The sequence below is a fragment of the Thermobia domestica genome, chromosome 14, assembly GCF_964235325.1.
Source record: "Thermobia domestica chromosome 14, izTheDome1.hap1.1, whole genome shotgun sequence".
NCBI lineage: Eukaryota > Metazoa > Arthropoda > Insecta > Zygentoma > Lepismatidae > Thermobia > Thermobia domestica.
Genome location: NC_137467.1, coordinates 131,440,025 through 131,461,807, shown reverse-complemented (window position 1 = coordinate 131,461,807; position 21,783 = coordinate 131,440,025). Strand labels below are relative to the sequence as shown.

The 21,783-nt window shown below is 32.6% G+C and overlaps 1 long non-coding RNA gene across 1 annotated transcript in view; it reads right to left on the bottom strand.

Moving 5' to 3' along the window:
* The window catches only part of LOC145670718 (uncharacterized), a 331,423-nt gene that overhangs the window by 77,988 nt on the left and 231,652 nt on the right, over positions 1-21,783 (bottom strand). Inside the window, exon 2 of the long non-coding RNA XR_014128392.1 lies at positions 18,866-18,904. This is a non-coding gene — a long non-coding RNA (uncharacterized LOC145670718). The remainder of the gene's footprint in view (positions 1-18,865; positions 18,905-21,783) is intronic.

Sequence of the window (21,783 nt, the reverse complement as noted above, 5' to 3'; positions counted from 1 at the left end):
TTAGATCGACGGGGCGTAAAATGGTATTATGGTGTCAAGTTGGCAGATATCTGTAATTCAAAAGTACTTTGTAACTCAGCTCGTACATAAAGTATTGAAATATTACTTCCCCCCTTATTATATTAGTATATGTTGTAGAAAGGACATTCCTTTTTGTAACGATAAACAGTTTATTTAGATCGACGGGGTCTAAAATAGTCTTTTGGTGTCAAGTTAGCAGATATCTGTAATTCAAAAGAACTTTGGAACTCACCTCGTATATAAAGTATTTAAATATTATTTCCTCTTTTTATATTATTATATGTTGTAGAAAGAAGCTTCGTATTTCCAATAATAAACAGTTTATTTAGATCGACGGGGTGTAAAATGGTATTATGGTGTCAAGTTTGCAGATATCTGTAATTGCAATGAACTTTGGAACTGGCCTCGTATATTATGTATTTAAATATTATTTCCCCCTTTTTATATTAATATATGTTGTAGAAAAAAGCTTCCTCTTTCTAAGGATAAACAGCTTGTTTAAATCGACGGGGTGTAAAATAGTATTATGGTGTCAAGTTGGCAGATATCTGTAATTCAAAAGAACTTTGGAACTGGCCTCGTATATTAATTATTTAAATATTATTAACTACTTTTTATATTAATATATGCTGTAGAAAGAAGTTTCCTCTTTCCAATGATAAGCAGTTTGTTTAGATCGACGGGGTGTAAAATAGTATTATGGTGTCAAGTTAGCAGATATCTGTAATTGCAAAGAACTTTGGAACTGGCCTCGTATATTAATTATTTAAATATTATTTCCCCCTTTTTATATTAATATATGCTGTAGAAAGAAGCTTCCTCTTTCTAATGATAAACAATTTGTTTGGATCGACGGGGTGTAAAATAGTATTATGGTGTCAAGTTTGCAGATATCTGTAATTCAAAAGAACTTTGGAACTCGCCTCGTATATTAAGTATTTAAATATTATTTCCCCCTTTTTATATTATTATCTGTTGTAGAAAGAAGCTTCCTCTTTCCAATGATAAACAGTTTGTTTAGATCGACGGGGTGTAAAATAGTATTATGGTGTCAAGTTGGCAGATATCTGTAATTGCAGAGAACGTTGGAACTGGCCTCGTATATTAATTATTTAAATATTATTTCCCCCTTCTTATATTAAAATATGATGTAGAAAGAAGCTTCCTCTTTCTAATGATAAACAATTTGTTTAGATCGACGGGGTGTAAAATAGTATTATGGTGTCAAATTGGCAGATATCTCTAATTGCAGAGAACTTTGGTACTCGCCTCGTATATTAAGTATTTAAATATTATTTCCCCCTTTTTATATTATTATTTGTTGTAGAAAGAAGCTTCTTCTTTTCAATGGTAAACAGTTTGTTTAGATCGACGGGGTGTAAAATAGTATTATGGTATCAAGTTGGCAGATATATGTAATTGCAAAGAACTTTGGAACGGGCCTCGTATATTAATTATTTAAATATTATTTCCCCCTTTATATATTATTATATGTTGTACAAAGAAGCATCCTATTTCCAATAATAAACAGTTTGTTTAGATCGACGGGGCGTAAAATGGTATTATGGTGTCAAGTTGGCAGATATCTGTAATTCAAAAGTACTTTGTAACTCAGCTCGTACATAAAGTATTGAAATATTACTTCCCCCCTTATTATATTAGTATATGTTGTAGAAAGGACATTCCTTTTTGTAACGATAAACAGTTTATTTAGATCGACGGGGTCTAAAATAGTCTTTTGGTGTCAAGTTAGCAGATATCTGTAATTCAAAAGAACTTTGGAACTCACCTCGTATATAAAGTATTTAAATATTATTTCCTCTTTTTATATTATTATATGTTGTAGAAAGAAGCTTCCTATTTCCAATAATAAACAGTTTATTTAGATCGACGGGGTGTAAAATGGTATTATGGTGTCAAGTTTGCAGATATCTGTAATTCAAAAGGACTTTGGAACTCGCCTCGTATATTAATTATTTAAATATTATTTCCCCCTTTTTATATTAATATATGCTGTAGAAAGAAGCTTCCTCTTTCTAATGATAAACAATTTGTTTGGATCGACGGGGTGTAAAATAGTATTATGGTATCAAGTTGGCAGATATCTGTAATTGCAAAGAACTTTGGAACGGGCCTCGTATATTAATTATTTAAATATTATTTCCCTCTTTATATATTGTTATATGTTGTACAAAGAAGCATCCTATTTCCAATAATAAACAGTTTGTTTAGATCGACGGAGCGTAAAATGGTATTATGGTGTCAAGTTGGCAGATATCTGTAATTCAAAAGTACTTTGTAACTCAGCTCGTACATAAAGTATTGAAATATTACTTCCCCCCTTATTATATTAGTATATGTTGTAGAAAGGACATTCCTTTTTGTAACGATAAACAGTTTATTTAGATCGACGGGGTCTAAAATAGTCTTTTGGTGTCAAGTTAGCAGATATCTGTAATTCAAAAGAACTTTGGAACTCACCTCGTATATAAAGTATTTAAATATTATTTCCTCTTTTTATATTATTATATGTTGTAGAAAGAAGCTTCCTATTTCCAATAATAAACAGTTTATTTAGATCGACGGGGTGTAAAATGGTATTATGGTGTCAAGTTTGCAGATATCTGTAATTGCAATGAACTTTGGAACTGGCCTCGTATATTATGTATTTAAATATTATTTCCCCCTTTTTATATTAATATATGTTGTAGAAAAAAGCTTCCTCTTTCTAAGGATAAACAGCTTGTTTAAATCGACGGGGTGTAAAATAGTATTATGGTGTCAAGTTGGCAGATATCTGTAATTCAAAAGAACTTTGGAACTCGCCTCGTATATTAAGTATTTAAATATTATTTCCCCCTTTATATATTATTATATGTTGTAGAAAGATGTTTCCTCTTGCCAATGATAAACAGTTTGTTTAGATCGACGGGGTGTAAAATAGTATTATGGTGTCAAATTGGCAGATATCTGTAATTGCAGAGAACTTTGGTACTCGCCTCGTATATTAATTATTTAAATATTATTTCCCCCATTTTATATTAATATATGCTGTAGAAAGAAGCTTCCTCTTTCTAATGATAAACAATTTGTTTGGATCGACGGGGTGTGAAATAGTATTATGGTGTCAAGTTGGCAGATGTCTGTAATTCAAAAGAACTTTGGAACTCGCCTCGTATATTAAGTATTTAAATATTATTTCCCCCTTTATATATTATTATATGTTGTAGAAAGAAGCTTCCTCTTTCCAATGATAAACAGTTTGTTTAGATCGACGGGGTGTAAAATAGTATTATGGTATCAAGTTGGCAGATATCTGTAATTGCAATGAACTTTGGAACGGGCCTCGTATATTATGTATTTAAATATTATTTCCCTCTTTTTATATTAATATATGTTGTAGAAAGGACCTTCCTCTTTGTAATGATATACAGTTTATTTAGATGGACGGGGTCTAAAATAGTCTCTTGCTTTCAAGTTTGCAAATATCTGTAATTCAAAAGTACTTTGTAACTCACCTCGTATATAAAGCATTGAAATATTATTTCCCCCTTATTATATTAGTATATGTTGTAGAAAGGACATTCCTTTTTGTAACGATAAACAGTTTATTTAGATCGACGGGGTGTAAAATAGTCTTTTGGTGTCAAGTTGGCAGATATCTGCAATTCAAAAGAACTTTGGAACTCACCTCGTATATTATGTATTTAAATATTATTTCCCTCTTTTTATATTAATATATGTTGTAGAAAGAAGCTTCCTCTTTCTAAGGATAAAAAGCTTGTTTAAATCGACGGGGTGTAAAATAGTATTATGGTGTCAAGTTGGCAGATATCTGTAATTCAAAAGAACTTTGGAACTCGCCTCGTATATTAACCCACAAACGCCCAAGACCAGTTAGGTCAAAAAAATTTCCATACACTAGCAATTGCCTGAACAATACAGTGCTACATCGAAAACCTGAGAAGAGAAGTGAACCAGACTTTTACAAGAGAACGGGTAATGTGCCTGAAGTGGAACAACGGGGTTTTGACTAAATGAATGATATAGCCCATGTAACGTAGTGAAACATAAAGTGGGTCACTGGTGGCACAAGGTGCGTTTGTGGGTTAAGTATTTAAATATTATTTCCCCCTTTTTATATTATTATATGCTGTGGAAAGAAGCTTCCTCTTTCCGATGATAAACAGTTTGTTTAGATCGACGGGGTGTAAAATAGTATTATGGTGTCAAGTTGACAGATACAGTATATGTAATTCAAAAGAACTTTGGAACTGGCCTCGTATATTAATTATTTAAACATTATTTCCCCCTTTTTATATTAATATATGCTGTAGAAAGAAGCTTTCTCTTTCCAATGATAAACAGTTTATTTAGATCGACGGGGTGTAAAATAGTATTATGGTGTCAAGTTGGCAGATATCTGTAATTGCAAAGAACTTTGGAACTGGCCTCGTATATTAATTATTTAAATATTATTTCCCCCATTTTATATTAATATATGCTGTAGAAAGAAGCTTCCTCTTTCTAATGATAAACAATTTGTTTAGATCGACGGGGTGTAAAATAGTATTATGGTGTCAAGTTTGCAGATATCTGTAATTCAAAAGAACTTTGGAACTCGCCTCGTATATTAAGTATTTAAATATTATTTCCCCCTTTTTATATTATTATCTGTTGTAGAAGGAAGCTTCCTCTTTCCAATGATAAACAGTTTGTTTAGATCGACGGGATGTAAAATAGTATTATGGTATCAAGTTGGCAGATATCTGTAATTGCAAAGAACTTTGGAACGGGCCTCGTATATTAATTATTTAAATATTATTTCCACCTTTTTATATTAATATACGCTGTAGAAAGAAGCTTCCTCTTTCTAATGATAAACAATTTGTTTGGATCGACGGGGTGTAAAATAGTATTATGGTGTCAAGTTGGCAGATATCTGTAATTCAAAAGGACTTTGGAACTCGCCTCGTATATTAATTATTTAAATATTATTTCCCCTTTTTTATACTAATATATGCTGTAGAAAGAAGCTTCCTCTTTCCAATGATAAACAGTTTGTATAGATCGACGGGGTGTAAAATAGTATTATGGTGTCAAGTTGACAGATATCTGTAATTGCAGAGAACTTTGGAACTGGCCTCGTATATTATGTATTTAAATATTATTTCCCCCTTTTTATATTAATATATGCTGTAGAAAGAAGCTTCCTCTTTCTAATGATAAACAATTTGTTTGGATCGACGGGGTGTGAAATAGTATTATGGTGTCAAGTTGGCAGATATCTGTAATTCAAAAAAACTTTGGTACTCGCCTCGTATATTAAGTATTTAAATATTATTTCCTCCTTTTTATATTAATATATGTTGTAGAAAGAAGCTTCCTCTTTCTAATGATAAACAATTTGTTTGGATCGACGGGGTGTAAAATAGTATTATGGTGTCAAGTTTGCAGATATCTGTAATTCAAAAGAACTTTGGAACTCGCCTCGTATATTAAGTATTTAAATATTATTTCCCCCTTTTTATATTATTATCTGTTGTAGAAAGAAGCTTCCTCTTTCCAATGATAAACAGTTTATTTAGATCGACGGGGTGTAAAATAGTATTATGGTATCAAGTTGGCAGATATCTGTAATTGCAAAGAACTTTGGAACGGGCCTCGTATATTAAGTATTTAAATATTATTTCCCCCTTTTTATATTAATATATGTTGTAGAAAAAAGCTTCCTCTTTCTAAGGATAAACAGCTTGTTTAAATCGACGGGGTGTAAAATAGTATTATGGTGTCAAGTTGGCAGATATCTGTAATTCAAAAGAACTTTGGAACTGGCCTCGTATATTAATTATTTAAATATTATTAACTACTTTTTATATTAATATATGCTGTAGAAAGAAGTTTCCTCTTTCCAATGATAAGCAGTTTGTTTAGATCGACGGGGTGTAAAATAGTATTATGGTGTCAAGTTAGCAGATATCTGTAATTGCAAAGAACTTTGGAACTGGCCTCGTATATTAATTATTTAAATATTATTTCCCCCTTTTTATATTAATATATGCTGTAGAAAGAAGCTTCCTCTTTCTAATGATAAACAATTTGTTTGGATCGACGGGGTGTAAAATAGTATTATGGTGTCAAGTTTGCAGATATCTGTAATTCAAAAGAACTTTGGAACTCGCCTCGTATATTAAGTATTTAAATATTATTTCCCCCTTTTTATATTATTATCTGTTGTAGAAAGAAGCTTCCTCTTTCCAATGATAAACAGTTTGTTTAGATCGACGGGGTCTAAAATAGTCTTTTGGTGTCAAGTTAGCAGATATCTGTAATTCAAAAGAACTTTGGAACTCACCTCGTATATAAAGTATTTAAATATTATTTCCTCTTTTTATATTATTATATGTTGTAGAAAGAAGCTTCCTATTTCCAATAATAAACAGTTTATTTAGATCGACGGGGTGTAAAATGGTATTATGGTGTCAAGTTTGCAGATATCTGTAATTCAAAAGGACTTTGGAACTCGCCTCGTATATTAATTATTTAAATATTATTTCCCCCTTTTTATATTAATATATGCTGTAGAAAGAAGCTTCCTCTTTCTAATGATAAACAATTTGTTTGGATCGACGGGGTGTAAAATAGTATTATGGTATCAAGTTGGCAGATATCTGTAATTGCAAAGAACTTTGGAACGGGCCTCGTATATTAATTATTTAAATATTATTTCCCTCTTTATATATTGTTATATGTTGTACAAAGAAGCATCCTATTTCCAATAATAAACAGTTTGTTTAGATCGACGGAGCGTAAAATGGTATTATGGTGTCAAGTTGGCAGATATCTGTAATTCAAAAGTACTTTGTAACTCAGCTCGTACATAAAGTATTGAAATATTACTTCCCCCCTTATTATATTAGTATATGTTGTAGAAAGGACATTCCTTTTTGTAACGATAAACAGTTTATTTAGATCGACGGGGTCTAAAATAGTCTTTTGGTGTCAAGTTAGCAGATATCTGTAATTCAAAAGAACTTTGGAACTCACCTCGTATATAAAGTATTTAAATATTATTTCCTCTTTTTATATTATTATATGTTGTAGAAAGAAGCTTCCTATTTCCAATAATAAACAGTTTATTTAGATCGACGGGGTGTAAAATGGTATTATGGTGTCAAGTTTGCAGATATCTGTAATTGCAATGAACTTTGGAACTGGCCTCGTATATTATGTATTTAAATATTATTTCCCCCTTTTTATATTAATATATGTTGTAGAAAAAAGCTTCCTCTTTCTAAGGATAAACAGCTTGTTTAAATCGACGGGGTGTAAAATAGTATTATGGTGTCAAGTTGGCAGATATCTGTAATTCAAAAGAACTTTGGAACTCGCCTCGTATATTAAGTATTTAAATATTATTTCCCCCTTTATATATTATTATATGTTGTAGAAAGATGTTTCCTTTTGCCAATGATAAACAGTTTGTTTAGATCGACGGGGTGTAAAATAGTATTATGGTGTCAAATTGGCAGATATCTGTAATTGCAGAGAACTTTGGTACTCGCCTCGTATATTAATTATTTAAATATTATTTCCCCCATTTTATATTAATATATGCTGTAGAAAGAAGCTTCCTCTTTCTAATGATAAACAATTTGTTTGGATCGACGGGGTGTGAAATAGTATTATGGTGTCAAGTTGGCAGATGTCTGTAATTCAAAAGAACTTTGGAACTCGCCTCGTATATTAAGTATTTAAATATTATTTCCCCCTTTATATATTATTATATGTTGTAGAAAGAAGCTTCCTCTTTCCAATGATAAACAGTTTGTTTAGATCGACGGGGTGTAAAATAGTATTATGGTATCAAGTTGGCAGATATCTGTAATTGCAATGAACTTTGGAACGGGCCTCGTATATTATGTATTTAAATATTATTTCCCTCTTTTTATATTAATATATGTTGTAGAAAGGACCTTCCTCTTTGTAATGATATACAGTTTATTTAGATGGACGGGGTCTAAAATAGTCTCTTGCTTTCAAGTTTGCAAATATCTGTAATTCAAAAGTACTTTGTAACTCACCTCGTATATAAAGCATTGAAATATTATTTCCCCCTTATTATATTAGTATATGTTGTAGAAAGGACATTCCTTTTTGTAACGATAAACAGTTTATTTAGATCGACGGGGTGTAAAATAGTCTTTTGGTGTCAAGTTGGCATATATCTGCAATTCAAAAGAACTTTGGAACTCACCTCGTATATTATGTATTTAAATATTATTTCCCTCTTTTTATATTAATATATGTTGTAGAAAGAAGCTTCCTCTTTCTAAGGATAAAAAGCTTGTTTAAATCGACGGGGTGTAAAATAGTATTATGGTGTCAAGTTGGCAGATATCTGTAATTCAAAAGAACTTTGGAACTCGCCTCGTATATTAACCCACAAACGCCCAAGACCAGTTAGGTCAAAAAAATTTCCATACACTAGCAATTGCCTGAACAATACAGTGCTACATCGAAAACCTGAGAAGAGAAGTGAACCAGACTTTTACAAGAGAACGGGTAATGTGCCTGAAGTGGAACAACGGGGTTTTGACTAAATGAATGATATAGCCCATGTAACGTAGTGAAACATAAAGTGGGTCACTGGTGGCACAAGGTGCGTTTGTGGGTTAAGTATTTAAATATTATTTCCCCCTTTTTATATTATTATATGCTGTGGAAAGAAGCTTCCTCTTTCCGATGATAAACAGTTTGTTTAGATCGACGGGGTGTAAAATAGTATTATGGTGTCAAGTTGACAGATACAGTATATGTAATTCAAAAGAACTTTGGAACTGGCCTCGTATATTAATTATTTAAACATTATTTCCCCCTTTTTATATTAATATATGCTGTAGAAAGAAGCTTTCTCTTTCCAATGATAAACAGTTTATTTAGATCGACGGGGTGTAAAATAGTATTATGGTGTCAAGTTGGCAGATATCTGTAATTGCAAAGAACTTTGGAACTGGCCTCGTATATTAATTATTTAAATATTATTTCCCCCATTTTATATTAATATATGCTGTAGAAAGAAGCTTCCTCTTTCTAATGATAAACAATTTGTTTAGATCGACGGGGTGTAAAATAGTATTATGGTGTCAAGTTTGCAGATATCTGTAATTCAAAAGAACTTTGGAACTCGCCTCGTATATTAAGTATTTAAATATTATTTCCCCCTTTTTATATTATTATCTGTTGTAGAAGGAAGCTTCCTCTTTCCAATGATAAACAGTTTGTTTAGATCGACGGGATGTAAAATAGTATTATGGTATCAAGTTGGCAGATATCTGTAATTGCAAAGAACTTTGGAACGGGCCTCGTATATTAATTATTTAAATATTATTTCCACCTTTTTATATTAATATACGCTGTAGAAAGAAGCTTCCTCTTTCTAATGATAAACAATTTGTTTGGATCGACGGGGTGTAAAATAGTATTATGGTGTCAAGTTGGCAGATATCTGTAATTCAAAAGGACTTTGGAACTCGCCTCGTATATTAATTATTTAAATATTATTTCCCCTTTTTTATACTAATATATGCTGTAGAAAGAAGCTTCCTCTTTCCAATGATAAACAGTTTGTTTAGATCGACGGGGTGTAAAATAGTATTATGGTGTCAAGTTGACAGATATCTGTAATTGCAGAGAACTTTGGAACTGGCCTCGTATATTATGTATTTAAATATTATTTCCCCCTTTTTATATTAATATATGCTGTAGAAAGAAGCTTCCTCTTTCTAATGATAAACAATTTGTTTGGATCGACGGGGTGTGAAATAGTATTATGGTGTCAAGTTGGCAGATATCTGTAATTCAAAAAAACTTTGGTACTCGCCTCGTATATTAAGTATTTAAATATTATTTCCTCCTTTTTATATTAATATATGTTGTAGAAAGAAGCTTCCTCTTTCTAATGATAAACAATTTGTTTGGATCGACGGGGTGTAAAATAGTATTATGGTGTCAAGTTTGCAGATATCTGTAATTCAAAAGAACTTTGGAACTCGCCTCGTATATTAAGTATTTAAATATTATTTCCCCCTTTTTATATTATTATCTGTTGTAGAAAGAAGCTTCCTCTTTCCAATGATAAACAGTTTATTTAGATCGACGGGGTGTAAAATAGTATTATGGTATCAAGTTGGCAGATATCTGTAATTGCAAAGAACTTTGGAACGGGCCTCGTATATTAAGTATTTAAATATTATTTCCCCCTTTTTATATTAATATATGTTGTAGAAAAAAGCTTCCTCTTTCTAAGGATAAACAGCTTGTTTAAATCGACGGGGTGTAAAATAGTATTATGGTGTCAAGTTGGCAGATATCTGTAATTCAAAAGAACTTTGGAACTGGCCTCGTATATTAATTATTTAAATATTATTAACTACTTTTTATATTAATATATGCTGTAGAAAGAAGTTTCCTCTTTCCAATGATAAGCAGTTTGTTTAGATCGACGGGGTGTAAAATAGTATTATGGTGTCAAGTTAGCAGATATCTGTAATTGCAAAGAACTTTGGAACTGGCCTCGTATATTAATTATTTAAATATTATTTCCCCCTTTTTATATTAATATATGCTGTAGAAAGAAGCTTCCTCTTTCTAATGATAAACAATTTGTTTGGATCGACGGGGTGTAAAATAGTATTATGGTGTCAAGTTTGCAGATATCTGTAATTCAAAAGAACTTTGGAACTGGCATCGTATATTAAGTATTTAAATATTATTTCCCCCTTTTTATATTATTATCTGTTGTAGAAAGAAGCTTCCTCTTTCCAATGATAAACAGTTTGTTTAGATCGACGGGGTGTAAAATAGTATTATGGTGTCAAATTGGCAGATATCTCTAATTGCAGAGAACTTTGGTACTCGCCTCGTATATTAAGTATTTAAATATTATTTCCCCCTTTTTATATTATTATTTGTTGTAGAAAGAAGCTTCTTCTTTTCAATGGTAAACAGTTTGTTTAGATCGACGGGGTGTAAAATAGTATTATGGTATCAAGTTGGCAGATATATGTAATTGCAAAGAACTTTGGAACGGGCCTCGTATATTAATTATTTAAATATTATTTCCCCCTTCTTATATTAAAATATGATGTAGAAAGAAGCTTCCTCTTTCTAATGATAAACAATTTGTTTAGATCGACGGGGTGTAAAATAGTATTATGGTGTCAAATTGGCAGATATCTCTAATTGCAGAGAACTTTGGTACTCGCCTCGTATATTAAGTATTTAAATATTATTTCCCCCTTTTTATATTATTATTTGTTGTAGAAAGAAGCTTCTTCTTTTCAATGGTAAACAGTTTGTTTAGATCGACGGGGTGTAAAATAGTATTATGGTATCAAGTTGGCAGATATATGTAATTGCAAAGAACTTTGGAACGGGCCTCGTATATTAATTATTTAAATATTATTTCCCCCTTTATATATTATTATATGTTGTACAAAGAAGCATCCTATTTCCAATAATAAACAGTTTGTTTAGATCGACGGGGCGTAAAATGGTATTATGGTGTCAAGTTGGCAGATATCTGTAATTCAAAAGTACTTTGTAACTCAGCTCGTACATAAAGTATTGAAATATTACTTCCCCCCTTATTATATTAGTATATGTTGTAGAAAGGACATTCCTTTTTGTAACGATAAACAGTTTATTTAGATCGACGGGGTCTAAAATAGTCTTTTGGTGTCAAGTTAGCAGATATCTGTAATTCAAAAGAACTTTGGAACTCACCTCGTATATAAAGTATTTAAATATTATTTCCTCTTTTTATATTATTATATGTTGTAGAAAGAAGCTTCCTATTTCCAATAATAAACAGTTTATTTAGATCGACGGGGTGTAAAATGGTATTATGGTGTCAAGTTTGCAGATATCTGTAATTCAAAAGGACTTTGGAACTCGCCTCGTATATTAATTATTTAAATATTATTTCCCCCTTTTTATATTAATATATGCTGTAGAAAGAAGCTTCCTCTTTCTAATGATAAACAATTTGTTTGGATCGACGGGGTGTAAAATAGTATTATGGTATCAAGTTGGCAGATATCTGTAATTGCAAAGAACTTTGGAACGGGCCTCGTATATTAATTATTTAAATATTATTTCCCTCTTTATATATTGTTATATGTTGTACAAAGAAGCATCCTATTTCCAATAATAAACAGTTTGTTTAGATCGACGGGGCGTAAAATGGTATTATGGTGTCAAGTTGGCAGATATCTGTAATTCAAAAGTACTTTGTAACTCAGCTCGTACATAAAGTATTGAAATATTACTTCCCCCCTTATTATATTAGTATATGTTGTAGAAAGGACATTCCTTTTTGTAACGATAAACAGTTTATTTAGATCGACGGGGTCTAAAATAGTCTTTTGGTGTCAAGTTAGCAGATATCTGTAATTCAAAAGAACTTTGGAACTCACCTCGTATATAAAGTATTTAAATATTATTTCCTCTTTTTATATTATTATATGTTGTAGAAAGAAGCTTCCTATTTCCAATAATAAACAGTTTATTTAGATCGACGGGGTGTAAAATGGTATTATGGTGTCAAGTTCGCAGATATCTGTAATTGCAATGAACTTTGGAACTGGCCTCGTATATTATGTATTTAAATATTATTTCCCCCTTTTTATATTAATATATGTTGTAGAAAAAAGCTTCCTCTTTCTAAGGATAAACAGCTTGTTTAAATCGACGGGGTGTAAAATAGTATTATGGTGTCAAGTTGGCAGATATCTGTAATTCAAAAGAACTTTGGAACTGGCCTCGTATATTAATTATTTAAATATTATTAACTACTTTTTATATTAATATATGCTGTAGAAAGAAGTTTCCTCTTTCCAATGATAAGCAGTTTGTTTAGATCGACGGGGTGTAAAATAGTATTATGGTGTCAAGTTAGCAGATATCTGTAATTGCAAAGAACTTTGGAACTGGCCTCGTATATTAATTATTTAAATATTATTTCCCCCTTTTTATATTAATATATGCTGTAGAAAGAAGCTTCCTCTTTCTAATGATAAACAATTTGTTTGGATCGACGGGGTGTAAAATAGTATTATGGTGTCAAGTTTGCAGATATCTGTAATTCAAAAGAACTTTGGAACTCGCCTCGTATATTAAGTATTTAAATATTATTTCCCCCTTTTTATATTATTATCTGTTGTAGAAAGAAGCTTCCTCTTTCCAATGATAAACAGTTTATTTAGATCGACGGGGTGTAAAATAGTATTATGGTATCAAGTTGGCAGATATCTGTAATTGCAAAGAACTTTGGAACGGGCCTCGTATATTAAGTATTTAAATATTATTTCCCCCTTTTTATATTAATATATGTTGTAGAAAAAAGCTTCCTCTTTCTAAGGATAAACAGCTTGTTTAAATCGACGGGGTGTAAAATAGTATTATGGTGTCAAGTTGGCAGATATCTGTAATTCAAAAGAACTTTGGAACTGGCCTCGTATATTAATTATTTAAATATTATTAACTACTTTTTATATTAATATATGCTGTAGAAAGAAGTTTCCTCTTTCCAATGATAAGCAGTTTGTTTAGATCGACGGGGTGTAAAATAGTATTATGGTGTCAAGTTAGCAGATATCTGTAATTGCAAAGAACTTTGGAACTGGCCTCGTATATTAATTATTTAAATATTATTTCCCCCTTTTTATATTAATATATGCTGTAGAAAGAAGCTTCCTCTTTCTAATGATAAACAATTTGTTTGGATCGACGGGGTGTAAAATAGTATTATGGTGTCAAGTTTGCAGATATCTGTAATTCAAAAGAACTTTGGAACTGGCATCGTATATTAAGTATTTAAATATTATTTCCCCCTTTTTATATTATTATCTGTTGTAGAAAGAAGCTTCCTCTTTCCAATGATAAACAGTTTGTTTAGATCGACGGGGTGTAAAATAGTATTATGGTGTCAAGTTGGCAGATATCTGTAATTGCAGAGAACGTTGGAACTGGCCTCGTATATTAATTATTTAAATATTATTTCCCCCTTCTTATATTAAAATATGATGTAGAAAGAAGCTTCCTCTTTCTAATGATAAACAATTTGTTTAGATCGACGGGGTGTAAAATAGTATTATGGTGTCAAATTGGCAGATATCTCTAATTGCAGAGAACTTTGGTACTCGCCTCGTATATTAAGTATTTAAATATTATTTCCCCCTTTTTATATTATTATTTGTTGTAGAAAGAAGCTTCTTCTTTTCAATGGTAAACAGTTTGTTTAGATCGACGGGGTGTAAAATAGTATTATGGTATCAAGTTGGCAGATATATGTAATTGCAAAGAACTTTGGAACGGGCCTCGTATATTAATTATTTAAATATTATTTCCCCCTTTATATATTATTATATGTTGTACAAAGAAGCATCCTATTTCCAATAATAAACAATTTGTTTAGATCGACGGGGCGTAAAATGGTATTATGGTGTCAAGTTGGCAGATATCTGTAATTCAAAAGTACTTTGTAACTCACCTCGTACATAAAGTATTGAAATATTATTTCCCCCCTTATTATATTAGTATATGTTGTAGAAAGGACATTCCTTTTTGTAACGATAAACAGTTTATTTAGATCGACGGGGTCTAAAATAGTCTTTTGGTGTCAAGTTAGCAGATATCTGTAATTCAAAAGAACTTTGGAACTCACCTCGTATATAAAGTATTTAAATATTATTTCCTCTTTTTATATTATTATATGTTGTAGAAAGAAGCTTCCTATTTCCATTAATAAATAGTTTATTTAGATCGACGGGGTGTAAAATGGTATTATGGTGTCAAGTTTGCAGATGTCTGTAATTGCAATGAACTTTGGAACTGGCCTCGTATATTATGTATTTAAATATTATTTCCCCCTTTTTATATTAATATATGTTGTAGAAAGAAGCTTCCTCTTTCTAAGGATAAACAGCTTGTTTAAATCGACGGGGTGTAAAATAGTATTATGGTGTCAAGTTGGCAGATATCTGTAATTCAAAAGAACTTTGGAACTGGCCTCGTATATTAATTATTTAAATATTATTTCCACCTTTTTATATTAATATATGCTGTAGAAAGAAGCTTCCTCTTTCTAATGATAAACAATTTGTTTGGATCGACGGGGTGTAAAATAGTATTATGGTTTCAAGTTGGCAGATATCTGTAATTCAAAACGACTTTGGAACTCGCCTCGTATATTAATTATTTAAATATTATTTCCCCTTTTTTATACTAATATATGCTGTAGAAAGAAGCTTCCTCTTTCAGTTATAAACAGTTTGTTTAGATCGACGGGGTGTAAAATAGTATTATGGTGTCAAGTTGGCAGATATCTGTAATTGCAGAGAACTTTGGAACTGGCCTCGTATATTAATTATTTAAATATTATTTCCCCCTTTTTATATTAATATATGTTGTAGAAAGAAGCTTCCTCTTTCTAATGATAAACAATTTGTTTAGATCGACGGGGTGCAAAATAGTATTATGGTGTCAAGTTGGCATATATCTGTAATTCAAAAGAACTTTGGAACTCGCCTCGTATATTAAGTATTTAAATATTATTTCCCCCTTTTTATATTATTAAATGTTGTAGAAAGAAGCTTCCTCTTTCTAATGATAAACAATTTGTTTGGATCGACTGGGTGTAAAATAGTATTATGGTGTCAAGTTGGCATATATCTGTAATTCAAAAGAACTTTGGAACTCGCCTCGTATATTAAGTATTTAAATATTATTTCCCCCTTTTTATATTATTATATGTTGTAGAAAGAAGCTTCCTTTTTCTAATGATAAACAATTTGTTTGGATCGACTGGGTGTAAAATAGTATTATGGTGTCAAGTTGGCAGATATCTGTAATTCAAAAGAACTTTGGTACTCGCCTCGTATATTAAGTATTTAAATATTATTTCCCCCTTTTTATATTGTTATATGTTGTAGAAAGGACCTTGCGCTTTAAAAAAATATGGGCCTTATTTAAATCGGTGGGGTGTAAATTAGTGTAATGACCTGAAGTTTCGAGATATTCTGAAATGAAAAAAGTTTTGAAGTTCCCTGTTATGTAATTTATTTCAATAAGATTTCATTTCTTAGTGTTCCTCTTAGTTTTGCTCTTAGTCGATATTAGTCACTATCGGTTTGGAATTTGTGTTTGGAATGGCGGATTTTCTTCTGTAGTTATTCTGATAATTTATATCTTTTTGCACTGGCCACCCTGTGATGTTGTGTTTTGTCTGCGGGCAAACGTCTGCCAAAATCACCGCGGTCAGTAACAATGTGCTGACAACACATCACTCAACTAAAAGCCGTTTGGCAGACCTAGAGACACCAGTAACAATTGCTTTGGTGTCGATGTTTTAACTACATATTACTCATCTGAAAGCTGTCTTGTAGGGTTAGAAATCCAGTAACAACCGCATTGGGGTCAATTTGCTGATCGTCCATCACTCGATAAACCATTTTGGTAAACTTAGAAACCCAGTAACAATTACACTTGGGTCAATGTGGGAACCACGCAAAACTCAACTAAATGCAATCTCGTTAACCTAGAAATCCAGCTAAAACCGCGTTGGGGGCGATGGGCTCACTTTACATTACTCAGCTGAAAGCCGTTTGGTAGATCATAGTTCGGGGTTGTAATGTCAGGGAATTGTGTATATTTATATCGAGTGTTCTAAAAATGGCTCCCACGGACCACAGAGCACTATTCTACAAGTCAAAATAAAGCGAAAAATATATATACTCGTAATTCTATACCTTTCGTGTTCTCGTCTAAAGACGCGAATTGCACTATGTGACAACGTCGAAGATATAGAACCATTGACTATATCTACCAATCCATGAAATAGCTATCTCGATTCTTTCCAGATCGCAGTTAAAAGTCGATAGCTGTTGACACTAGCACCATCTATAAGCGAAACAATTGATGTAACTGCTTGATGGATTCATTGAGCAATAACAATTGTTACAAGTTAAGCAGCAACGTGGCCACGTAGTGAAATTTTGATTTCCCATAGCGGCTGAAGGAAGCCTCGGAGGATATACCATTATATAACTTAGTATTTTCACTTTATTTTGGCCTGAAGAATAGCTCTCTTTGTCCGTAGGTGCCATTTTTAGGACACTTGATGTCCTTTCCTTTCTTGAGTGGCACTTCATGTAATTTTCACAGGTAGAATATTATGGCTTTAAACATAAAAAAAAAAAAAAGAAAAAGAAAACTACTTGTGCCTTAAAACACTATTCACGTGTAATATGCCGCTATTATATAGCTACACTGCAGCGTATTACACAAGATTTGGAAGTATGGATAACATGTACTATGGTCTGTAGCCTATGATCTCAAAAAAAAATAAAATAGGGACAAATCATACAGTAGAGCATCGATTATCCGAACGTCGGTCAACCGAACGACCGCTTAACCGAACTGTGTACTCGCTTGCACCTGTTACTCTCCCACCCTACGGTCCATCATCCCCCTCACTCCCAAACCAAGTTTCTCACAGTAGTCGCCGCACTGAGCCACCGCTGGCGGAACATTGCTTCTAATGGGGCCTTCATAAGGTGCTGCTGATCGGCCAAGCCGCCAGTCGCTGTGTTTCAACAATCAGCACACTTCTGTCGGTTTGGCACTGGCTGTAGAAGTAGCGGCAGTATCAAAGCTGTTCACAGCAACAGCTGCGCCAGCTTAGAGTTGAGGCGTGTCGCTCCGCGCAGTTTGAAGGATTGCGCGCCTCCCCTGTACAGTACTTCTTTTTGGCAAATAAACATGTACAATTCGATTATCCGAACAAACCAGATTTCCGAACACCCATGTCCCCCAATTACTTCGGATAATCGACGCTCTCCAGTATAATAAAACCTGTTGAAGAGTGATTTGAAGCAGAAAACAATGACAGGTAATATCAAGAAATATGTAATTGTCTGACTTTGTGGAGGAAGCAAGAGGTAATTAAATATGAGGCACTAAGTTCACATTTTAGGTCGGGAGAGACTTTCTTTCTCTTCCTGACATCTGTCACCATGAAATATCAAAACTGAAAAATAAAATTAAACTGGATATGCAATAAAACGACAATGGAATTCTAATAGATTTTATTGAATATCAAAACGGGAGCATATAGTTGGAATTTTGGTAGGCCTATATAGTTAATAATCGAAAAGCAAACTGAAGAAAATCCATTTATTTTATCGAAGAGTATCATTATAGTCGTATGAAACAAGCAAGGGCGTCGATCCAGGGGGGTCCCGGCCCCCCAAAGCTTATGTGGGCCCCACATTGTATTTATGAATATACAATATTTGACATAATTTGAATGCATAATTTGTCTTAAAATACTCATATATGACTTCTGTATCTGAATGGGTCCTCCCAAATTTATAGAGAAATCGGCGCCCTTGGAAGTATCGGTATCTAGGTACTGTACGTTATTTGAACCAGGAGATACTCAGATATTAATTTAGTAAAACGTCGACTAACCTACAATTAAGAAAAAAAGGAAATTAGTTAATATTGTGAAAAAGAGATATGAATATAGATTAAAATATGATTATATATACATATATATGTCATATGTATACATACGATACATACATACACACACACACACACATATATATATATATATATATATATATATATATATATATATATATATATATATATATATATATATGGAGAGAGAGAGGGGGAGTGTAATGGAAGAAGGAAAATAACGTATGATTAAAATAAATAAGTATATTAAGATATTAAGTAAAGGTAGGAAAGTCGTGTAGAAAAATATACTTACCGTTTATGTAATAAGATCTTCAATGGACATGTGGGAAATCTGCACCAAAACATGAAAGAAAGAAGAAACATAAATAAATAAATAAATAAATAAAATAATGGGTTATTGCTACTAAACAACTGAATTAAAATGCTACTTGAGAGATAATGCTGCTATGTTCCTACTATATTCCATGTCGAATAAAATCAAGGTATATAAAATAACAGGTAGCCCCAGTTCGCGTTTAGCGTTCTGATTGAGTCCTTGTCCGTGACATCTTGTGGAGGAACTTTTGCACATCTTAAAACAGTATACCAACTATTAGCGTAATTGCTTATGCAGTGTTTCACTTGTTCTCTTGAACGATACTTCGCGATAACCAAGGACGTTATAAAATAGAGGATCTGCTCATACGTATCTTCATCCTATTAGGTAACTGAATGACCTCCATGCATGTTAGCTCAAAACATTGTGATCTTCATATGTAGACGTGTAGTGTGTATGTCGTTTATTTTATTTAAGTCGTTTATCTGCACGTATGGGTGTAAGAGAAGAAATTACCCGAAATAACCTTTCAGAGGTAAGAAAATCGCCAATCATATACTACTACGTATGGCTTCACGATTTTTCCGGTATGGGCAAATCCTCTGTTTTATAACATCCTCGGCAATACCCCCACGTGACGTCACCGACTGCAAAGTATCCTGGGAAGAATGAGAGCAGAATAACTGAATCGAGAGTCCCTCTGAAATAAAATAATGTAAAAGCATTTAAATCATCAAAAAGGGAGAAATTATCGAAAGTTACTAAATTGAAATTACTGTTCTTATCGATTGTTGTAGCAATTTATATAAACTGTATCAAAGCATTTTGTTGCTGATTATAAAGTGATATTCTGTGCAACTATTAGTAGTACATTTCAAAATTTTATTTCTAGCATATGATATAGTGACATATATTGGTATTCTAACTAAATTCGATTCTTACTTGATTGTCACCTTAAGCTAAATACGCGATATATACTCACCATATGCTACCTCTTGCTTCACGAGGTGGCTCAGTGGTAGAGCGTTCACCTCTGGTGCATGGTGTTCTTGGTTCGATCACAGCTCGCGCCAAGTGAACTTTGTAGTGGACAAACACCGTGTGGGTGGGGTTCTCCCGTTTTCTCCCACTTTCTTCATTCCACCATTTCATTCATTCCTCGTTATCACCGTCTTCTTTAGCCTTGGCGGTATACAGTGGGGCGTAAAACAGAGATTTCATTTTATTTTTTCTTCCTTCATGCAGTATTCTGTTTTCTTCTGAAAGATATTTTCCCAGGCCATTACACGCAAAGGTAGCGGTCTGTTGATGCAGGGCCAAAACACCGATAATAATATAGTTCAAGATGATTATAGGGATACCATTTATTTGTCTCTCGACAAGTTTAACGTCTCTTTCAGCAGCGAGGCTATATGAAACGGGATATACTGATTAACGTGGGGTCCAGACCACATGAGCTCCCGCCGGGAGTCGAACCCGGGTCCCCAAGCCAAGGATGCGTATGCTAACCCCTTGGCCACGTAGCTCCTGAAAATGGAGGAGGAGGAGAAAATGAAGTAATAACTACAACAATAATAATTTATTACCAAAATTAAAACAAGAACGTAATAACATACATCGTTACGTTTTATAATATTATTTTACAAGTCAAGAATTATTATTTTTTAACTGAGTTATATTATTTATTTTTTATTACTATTATTATTTATTACACACTTCGAAACTTGTGCATTGTTCTTGTGCTGGGAAGACAGGGAGGGAAGAGATGAGCTTCAGAGTCGAACAGTATTGTTAAGAGAGTTTACTATTCTCAGCAGAAACTAATTTCTTGAATATTGTTAGGACTAGAAATCTGATAAGCTTAAAGGAGACTGCGTAGATGAATACATTCTTGAATTAACACCTTGTCTAGAGACGTAACCTATTATTGCGTGAATATAAATTCATACTAACCAGTTGAGAATGCTCCAAGAGCATTAACAGAACGAACTTTAAAAAAAAATGGAGAGATGGAGCGGGAAGAATAACTGTGATTGTTCCTACATGCAAAAGAATTTTTTTTATCCTCATCTTCTTTTTCTCGCAAAAATTCGCAAAATATCATCCGTCTACGACTTACAATCCCCGAGATATGGCTCCTTCAATCTCCCGAAATTCGAACTTTTTTGGCCAATATCTGGGGAATGGTGGCCAGTTGGCCAGTGGTCACTGGTTACTATTTGGTACCAAACTGTTCACCATCCTCTTAGGTATTGATCAACACCAATATAATCTCTCCATAGTTTACGGTTCCCGAAATATGACTCCTTAAATTTAAAAAAAAAAAAAATCTCAAATAACAGACAGACAGACCTCATCACATACACACACACACACACACACACACAGAGAGAGAGAGAGAGAGAGAGAATTCAGTAACGAACTTTTTAAGTTCGTTTGAAAATGTTAATTATCTCTTTCTACTCAAGGTACCTGAACATTTACAAATGTAAAAATTACCGTGCCAGAATTAGTACTCGTGTGATAATAAATCTTTGAAATTCCCAGAACTGGTGTATAAAATTAAAAAAAAAAAATGGTCCGAAAAAATTTGCAACCTGGAATCACGACCCGTGTTCGTCCCGTGCAGAAATACGGTCCTGGTTTAATGGAATCTGTTGACTAGAATGTCTCATGTGTAGACAGTTTTTTCCATCTTCGTTAGACTTAATAATACCATAGGTTGTTTCATATTTAAATGGAAAGCACTTTTGAAATGTAATTTGTTTGTTTTGTTAACATTTTCTTAACATTACTTAAACTAATTTCTCCTACCTCCATCAAACCTTCGATTGGTCTTCAAATTGGCCGTATGCTAGTGACATCTTTTGGTGTCAAGTAGAAGGACGTGCAAC